At 33.0% G+C, this 9478-nt stretch overlaps 1 protein-coding gene across 1 annotated transcript in view; it reads right to left on the reverse strand.

The window, feature by feature from the left end:
- LOC133321031 (HIG1 domain family member 2A, mitochondrial) overlaps positions 1-9359 on the reverse strand; it is a gene marked incomplete at its 3' end in the record, with an annotated part of 38373 nt that extends 29014 nt beyond the window's left edge. Inside the window, exon 1 of the mRNA XM_061530135.1 lies at positions 9345-9359. The remainder of the gene's footprint in view (positions 1-9344) is intronic.
- Between the last annotated feature and the right edge of the window lie 119 nt (positions 9360-9478).

Raw genomic sequence — 9478 nt, forward strand, 5'->3', positions numbered from 1 at the left:
TTGCTGCAAAATTAATACGGCGAAGCAGGACAACTTAAACTGGCAAAAGGTTAACATTTAAAGAAGAAAACGATCTCTCTCTCCCTTCAATAGCGAACGGTGGCAGTAACAGCCACCTTTCAACGAATTGAGATGGAATCTGTCAAATTGTGACTGGCAGTACATGGCGAGAAGACCAAGCTGATGGTATCAACGCGCAAGACGTCCAGTAGACTCGGACCAAATGTGGAACTTAAAAACTACAGCTTTGAGGTAGTTAACGATTTTATATATCTCGGTGCAGCCAAGGCCAGTCCAAACACACACTTAATTGATGCTGATACTACCCGTGCTGTTGTATGGATCAAAAACATGGGCACTTGCGTAAGCAGCTCTTGGATTGTTTGAGAGAAAAAATATTCGAAAGATCTACGGGAACGAACTGCCTCGGCATTGAATATCGGCGTCGAATAAACAATGAGTTGTACCATATATACTTGGACATTGTCATAGTTAGTCGTATCGAGCTGCAGCAACTTCGGTGGCTAGGCCATGTTGTGCGAATGGATGAGGATACCCAGCTCAAAGGGCATATAAAAGAGAGCCTACTGATGGTTCACGCAAATGGGGAAGGCCACGAATTTAATAGAAAGATCAAGTGGAAGAACATAGTCTTTCAAATTGGAACAAGACCGATGTGCAGGAAATCTTTTTAAGCTCGGCTTATGGAACAAACTATGATGCAATAATAAGGTGATGTATCAAAGCAAAAACCTTTGTTTTTGTCTCAACCATCTGTCAAATTTTTTACTTATAATATTTCACATGGTTGGCAACACTGCACATCGAATACAAGTATAAATTACCCACTTTGGCAGTTAATCGAGACATCAACTGCGCTAAATTGACTACCTATTTATTGTGCTATAGAACAAACGTTCTGTCAAAAGCCAGCTATGTTTTCAAACTGTGTAAATACCATATGAGGCTAATTGAGTATTCGATTTCCTCCCAACATCGCGCTGTATAATATTTTTCCACAAACGAAATCATATTTCATAAAACGAAACAAAAGGTGTGGTCCATTTTGGTGCCTTCCCCATGAGTCAACCTTTTGAAAATTTTGAAAATGAAGTGAAGTTAGTCCAACATTAATAAACTTAATTTCGTATTAATTATTACATTTATTCTATTATTCATCGAATTTGTAAATGCTTTGCAGTCATTTGGTGCGCTAGAATTCCATATTTCATTAATTTTTCCTTCAGTTCTTAACTGACTGTTTTATTATAACCCATGTATTTAAAATTGGATTTACGAAGAACAATAGGTCGGCAGAGATATCACTGGTCTATATGAAGACTAATTGAATTATATAGATGGCGATTGAAAGGGTATAGAGGCACACTCCCTCTGTTTTCAAAAGAGACCATTTAGGTAAATTGGCCGTCCTTGAGCAAAACTAATGAGATGCGCCATCTTTGGTTTTAAAAAGTACAAAAATCGTTATGTGCTGTCGGGCGAAGTTTTTTTATTCTCTACCAAGTGGTCTGAATTAAAAATACCCTAGTTCGGTCTGCAGGATGTTTATGTTCTAATAAAATCAAATACCAAATTAGACACTCAATTTAAAAAACGTATACACAATTAATTGCGGATCGATATACTTGTGCCACTTAAAACCATTGACCTTTATTGAAAAATTCTCTGAGGAATCCAAAATGCGGCTGAAACCTCTAAAATATTTATCAAGACCAATAGGTCGGCAAAGATATGGCCGGACCTATATTAGTCATGTTTGTCAGCCTCCAAATGTTTCATAATACGAAATTAGGACCAATTCTGTTAGAAAAGACGGCGAATGTAAATCCACTTAAGCTAAAAAATTGAGAAGGTCTATTATTTTGAGTTAGAGTGTATTTTGGGTGTAGACAAAATGTTATTGCTCTTAAATTTCATACAATTGAAATGGTTTTAAATAATAATTGTGTATCTATAAAACATATTTTTACTTTTTCATTCAAAATCAAATTTTGTAAAAAAAAACTAAATAAGTATTTATTTTTATTTGCTTGCTTGTATCTATGTTAAATATTTGTTTAATATCGTTTTATTGGTTTTCTATGTATGATTTTTTTTGCTATTATTAAAAATATTTATTGTTGTAGAATTCCTTAAATATGTCTCCATTTGTTTGCATAAAAAAAAACAAATAAAAAATTGTGTCTTAAAATAGTCGTATGTATTTTATTATTTCGATGAGTGTATAAGAGAGTATAACTGTTTGACCTAAACAACGAATGTCATAAAATTATAATAACAAATATATGTATATATTATTATGAGTGGACGTATAATAAGTTTTTTTTTTTAATAACAATATAATAATATTTTGTATATAAAACAGAAAAAGAAAATGTGTTTGTAATACATACACTTAGGTTTATCACTAAAACAAATAAATGTTTATTATTTATATATTAAAATTTGTTTTTTGTTATTTTAATAGAGTTAAACAGAAACATAGCATTGAAAATAAAATATGTAGCTTTAAGCTTTATGGACATAGTTCCTAAGAAACACAAAGCTATATTGTAATATTTCTAGTTCATAACCAACTATGTTGAAAGCTTGAGCACAACATTTTACAAAAAGGTTGGGCGCCAAATTGAGAGAATATAAACACGGTAATATGTATTGAGTTTTATATGCAATAGTACCTCGATATCGAATGATTAGTCTTAGGCCGTTCCGGAACGAATTAGCTCAAAGTAAATATTTCAAAAAGGGAATGATCGGTAATAGAACCTCTTCTTTAGTTCATCTAGTTTCTTAAGCTCCAATCCTTCAGTTTGGTTAATGAAGGGACATGTATAGGAGATCGATTGAATCAAAAGGAACTAGGTGAACAAGAACTTAGTTCATTTTGATTTAATTGTTTCTCTACACCCTTTCGTGTAGGAATTTTGGATTCGCATCCTATGTTCGCATTATGACTACTTTTTAATGAAATATTCGAGCTATTGGTGGCATTTTAATAAATGAAATTTCAAAAGCAACTACTAAAATAATGAAATAATAAGTACATCACGTTTCAGTGATAAACACGTTTCACAAGCCGTTTGGAATCGAAGTTTGAATTAGCTGAATTAAATTATGGCTTCATTCTAGGTTTCTCACCATTTCCTCAAACTAATTTTTTCCATAACTACATCGTTTACTACGCCTAGAAAATAAATTGCAACAAAGGAAAACCGTGTAGGTCGTTTTCACACTTGCTTCTGAAGCGTTACTCGTAGCTAGTGCTAGATATAGCTACTCATATGCCGACTGTCAAAATAAATGCCGTATAAACACGTTTAGGCGATACCTTATAAATTGATTCCTAATAAAAAAACTCCAAAAATTATACACACATTGAGATAATGTAAATGCCAATCAGCTGTTTGATTTACCAATATTCTGAAGTCTGCCCAGCTGACTGAAAATAAAGTTTTAAAGCGCATTTACAATATAATAGTCATTGCCTCGATTTATTTGCCATACAATAATAATAGCAAGTATATTACGATTTACCATACAAAAATACTATATAATCAGATCTGGATCAATGAAATGCAACACTGATTTTGTACGAAAAATCATCTGATTTATTTAAGAGTCGGGAAAATGCGCGTTTTTAGTTTAAAATGTTTCATTATACTTTATCGTCAGTCTTGTCGTTTTAATAAACGTTGAAGTATTGAAGTATGTATATGTAAACTATTATCAGCTGACTGGAATTTACATCATCTAAATGTACATGTAAAATCGTATACCCAAACCGTTTAGATAAATGTCAATCAGCTGATTTATCTGCATAGCTGACTGAAAAGAAGTTTTACCTATGGCACACCAAACAAGTAGTCCATTTGGCGCAGCTGATGACTCGATTAACTGTCAAAGTGTGTAATTTCCACTTGCAATGTTGCCAACCATGTGAGATATTATAAAATTTGTGAGATACCATAAATTTGACAGATGGTCGAGACAAAAACAAATGGGGTTTGTTTTGATACAGCACCTTGGTTTCACCCATGATGCAATAATAAGGTGATGTGTCAAAACAAAACCATTTGTTTTTGTCTCGATTATCTGTCAAATTTTTCCTTATAATATTTTAAATGGTTGGCAACACTGCACATCGAATTCAAGCAGAAATTACCACCTTTGACAGTTAATCGAGACATCAGCTGCGCTAAATGGACTACCTATTCATTGTGCCATGGTTTCACCCATGATGCAATCATAAGGTGATGTATCAAAACAAAAACATCTGTTTTTTATTCGACTATCTGTAATATCAGTCATGGTTGGCAACATTGTACTTCGAATTCAAGTAGATTAGCCAGTTGAGCTTGATGGACTACCTAATTATTTGAAATTATAACGATTTAGCACGGAAACTTTTTTTCGGTCGTACATTTAATTTTATTTCTCCAACTAAAAAACTCGAAGCGATATTGCCTCTTAAAAGTTTAGTAATAAAAATTGCGCGGAGCATTAAACGTCTTCTCTCAAGAGTTGGGAGATCTATAAGTTTCAATCTATTTTCATAAGGCGGGAGAGCTAAATCTGTATTCCATGGTAAACCTCTAAGAGCAAAAAGAAGAAATTGTTTTTGAACTGATTCTATTGTGTCAGAATAACATTTGTAGAGAGGACTCTAAAGTACGCAACAGTATTCCAAGGTAGGTCGAACAAGAGTTACAAAGAGACGTTTGGTCACGTAGGGATCATCGAACTCTTTAGACCAACGTTTTATAAAGCCTAACAACGACTTCGCTGTATTAACACAAGCCTAAATATGTAAGTGGAAACGAAGTCTATTTTCTAGAATAACACCAAGATCGACAAAGGAGTCTACATTTTCTAATGTGTACGACCCTATTGAGTAATTACAGGACACATGTCGAGTTCTAAAGAACGATAGTTTTTGCATTTCTTGAGATTGAGAGACATGCCATTAAAACTACACCAATTTGCAAGGGAGTGCAGATCATTTTGCAAATAAATATATTGCTTTGGAGAATTTAGATTTGAGAAAAATTTAACATCATCAGCAAACATTAGCACTCTTGACGTTGTAATAGCTGATGGGAGGTCGTTTAAGTACAGAACAAATAAAACCGGACCTAAGTGACTGCCTTGTGGAACACCAGAAGTAACAGTTATGTTCTTAGAGAAAATTTCATTATATAATACTTTTGTGTACGGTGTTGTAGGTAAGAAGATATCCATTTTAAGAATAATGATGGAAAACCCATGATGTCCAATTTATACAAAAATAGGTGTTGTGCTACAGTGTCAAACGCTTTACTGAAGTCAGTGTAAATGACATCTGTTTGAAGTTTATTCACAAAACCATTATGGACGTAACATGTTAGCTCTAATAGATTAGTTAAAGTTGACCTCCCAGTTAAGAAACCATTATGACATGGAGATATTAGAGGGGCAACAATATGGGATAACCTACGTGTTACAGGTAATTCAAATAACTTGGGGATAGCACTTAATTTAGCAATTCCTCTATAATTTTCAATGTTACTTCTACTACCAGATTTGTGAAGGGGAATTATAAAACTGGATCTCCAAAAATAAGGAAAATACCCAAAAGACAACGAATCATAAAATATATTAGTAAAGGGGAATATATAATTCATGAGCACAGGATTTACGGATATATTCAGGAACAAAATCCGGACCGGGTGATTTAGAGTTATTTAACGATTTCAGTCCATTTAAGACTTCGCGAGAGTAATAGGAAGGAAGTTATTTTATTTGCAAATATTAGCAAATATCTTCTTACCATATTTATGGTAGTTACGTGTATCTTTTAAGCAGGAACCTTGCATTACCAAGGTCTACCGCGAACCGCGAAAACATGACGATCCTTGTAAGGACCTGTTAACGTAAAGGACTAATAAAAAACAATCCTTAAAATACTAAGGATCATCTAAACGATTTAGAATACATAAAACCAATAACCCAACATAACTTATTAACAAAAATAATAAAACCATCAAAAAATAACAACAAAATCGTACAAATCCTTCCAAGAGAATAACAAAATCATAAGTGCAAAGAATCATTAACAAATTTATAAGACAAAAAGAGTCTTATTTCTTCACAAACTAGTGCGAAGGCGGAAAAACAGAGAGAACAGAGCAAACCAGCAACACGGAAGCAAAGATAAGAGTACGTCCATCAAACAAGCACAATAAAGTATACAAAGACGCAGTAGAAACCGCAACAACTTTCAAACCTTGATCGACCAAATCCATCCAAAGGAGGAACCTGCAGTCTGTAAGTTTATGTCTAGATAATATTAATATTACAAATTAAGTATATATTACATATTTATGAGTGATACAGAATCGGTAGGGACAACCTCGGGCTACGTGTCCGATCTTGAATTTGAAGAACCTGTAGAGATATATCAAATAGCTTTAGACCCAAGATTTGATTCTAATGACGGATATTTGACAGAAGTTAACGGACACATTAGGCATACTAACCCACAAAGACGGATCATTAGAAGACGACGTAGACAACGCCGGGTAACACCAAGACAACATTTCTAATACACTTTTCCTCCAACATACTACACCTTCAAAATGACACCGAGTAACTTTTGTAAAGTAAAGATTGTAAAGTGCAATAATATTCTTACGGACATTCTTGACGAAAATGAACTTACTTACATAAACGAAAATTTCCAACAATTGAAATACAGTATCTACAATCACAAACTCAAAAAGCGAATAACACAATTCATCAACAATTGCGACATATGTATAAGAAAAATACGATAGGAACCCTATAAAACCGAAACTTCAAATTATTGAAACCCCTGACGGACCGGGACAAATAATACATATAGATGTATTTTACAGCCTGGGAAAACCCCTCTTTTTAACATTTATTGATAAATTCAGCAAATTTGCACAGGCAGTCAAAATTGAGAATCGCACCTGGATAGAATTTAGAAAAGCACTTACTCAATACCTGGGAATAGTTGGTAGTATAGGGAAAACCGTCACGGACAACGAACTAGGCTTTAAAGCTCTACCTCTTTTAGAGTTCCTAAAAGAGAAAGACATAGAAATTCACTTTACGTCTAACAATAACCACTCATCTAATTCAGACGTTGAAAGGTTACACAACACAATAAACGAACACATAAGAATCCTAAGGCACGATGCTGACAAGGATATTGATACCGTAGAGGAGAAGATATATAAAGTAATCTCGTTTTATAATAACACCATACACTCAACCACAAAATGTAGACCCGCAGACTTCATCAACGGGAAAATCGGACAGAACAAATACCCCGAAATAAAAGAGAAAATTCAGAATGCGAAGCAAAAGTCAATAGATAAGATTAATGATAATCGTGAAGACTGTGAACTTCGTACCGGTGATGTTTATATAAAACATGATCGTGGCGGGAAAAATCACTCAAAGTTTCTGAAAGTTAACGTTGAGAAACTAGATGAAAATCACGTAATCACTAAAACCGGTCATATATATTATAAATCCCACATAAAACGGAAAAGGGCTTTTCAATAATTCCTCTGTTATTTCCAGAACCAAAAACATGATGAAACTATTAACAATTATACTTCTACTGAGGACCGCTGATCCACAAATACTGAACGTTCAAGACTTAAGCGATAACCATGGATACCTCCCCAAAAAAATTAAGGACGTAGACATAATAGACTACTACATACAAATTATCCATGTGATCAACACAACTAAATACATAGATATAGCGAATATGATAGACTACAATTTTCAGAAATTAGCCAGTACATACACTAACCTAACTCCCTCATTGGAAAGCGTCAAAAGTAGCATGGACCTTTGTAAAACAAAAATTGATAATCTTACACCCACATTTAGACTGAAACGCGGACTCATTAACATATTGGGAAAAGGGATAAAATATGTCATTGGAACTGTGGACAGCGAGGACGAAGAAAAAATACTAAATCATTTTTCCCGAGTAGATGAATTTAATAACGTAACATCAACAGAAAGTAACAAACTGACATATTTAAGTACGCTACTATCAAATAAAGTAACTAATATGACAGCACACATAAATAACCAACAACGAATAATACAAACATACATTAATCAATTTAGGATAATAACATGTTAAGTATAAGTAGTAATATTAGCGCATTCATTATTTTTTTAATCTACATAAGAATGAATAAGAGAATTTATATATTGTCATCATCGGAGCTTCGAACTAACGGTGGAGGAGTTACGGCCTCACCAACATTTACCATATAAAGAACACCTACACACGTTAACATATGTTCGTATGAATGTGTACTTTTGCATATTGGCGTGTGCAACACTTCCGCCACAACTCAAATTAATAATTCCTTAAAATCAATCAGACGACCTATTTTTGGTGTCATTGTCCGAAGCACATAATTATAATAAGCAATTAATCAATTTACCAATAATTCTTTAATTTTAGATCAATGCACTTCTTTTCCAATAACTTTCTTAATTTGCAAATTCAGTACATTTCCATAAACAAAATTGAACCATCAACAATTCATTGGAATTACATGGCATCGCTTTGATTTGCCAATGTCAATTTTAATAAACAGGTCAATCATAAAATTTACTATAATTTTACAATAGTTTATTTCTTTACTTATTCATTCTTTTAGTATAAATAAGACAAACAAAACATATTATAATTAGTTCTTAATTTTGTTTTATAAAAATAAATAAATAAAAAAAACATCAATTTAATTGTTATGCTCAAGCTTTCAAATTCGAACGTTACATTAATGGCCTTTTCCGATCTACTCAATCTAATGTTCACAGTTTTTTTTGTCATTTTTTTTACCAAAGAATGGTCAATGACAATAGGATGAATGGAGGAGATAGACATTTCACCCAATATTTAATACAGCTAAGTTAGTTATTCTTTTGTAAATTCTACATTTAAATTTACTTATGCAGGTAGGTAGGTATGTATGCTGGTATATTTTAATAGTAGTTAGTATTTGTAATAGGTATGCAGCATGTCATCTAGTCAGTATCTATGTGGTTAGTTAGTTAGTAATTTGTCAGGATTTGAGTTTGCTTCTTGGAAAGCGACTTAGTAAATAGTAATGAATTGATGCCCGTAGTTTGTATGTATATGTGTCATTTACGAGGATATGGTTTCTATATATTTCGAATTTGGCAAACATTACTCTCGAAGAGATAATAAAAAACAAGTGAGGAGTGTTGCCATATTTTTGTTGTTGCATCAATTAGTTGTTAAATTTGATCTTCTTGAAAAGTATTTTTATGTTTTGGGTATTTTTCTTCGATACATTTTTTATGTATGTAGTATGCACCCATATTAAAATGATGACTATAAAGAGAGTATGTGTGCAATGAGACCAGTATTCCGAATACTTAAAACAGTGTTTTA

The sequence above is a fragment of the Musca vetustissima genome, unplaced genomic scaffold (genome assembly GCF_032173495.1).
Source record: "Musca vetustissima isolate MV318-11 ecotype Yass unplaced genomic scaffold, APGP_CSIRO_Mvet_v1 utg3598, whole genome shotgun sequence".
Classification (NCBI taxonomy): Eukaryota; Metazoa; Arthropoda; class Insecta; order Diptera; family Muscidae; genus Musca; species Musca vetustissima.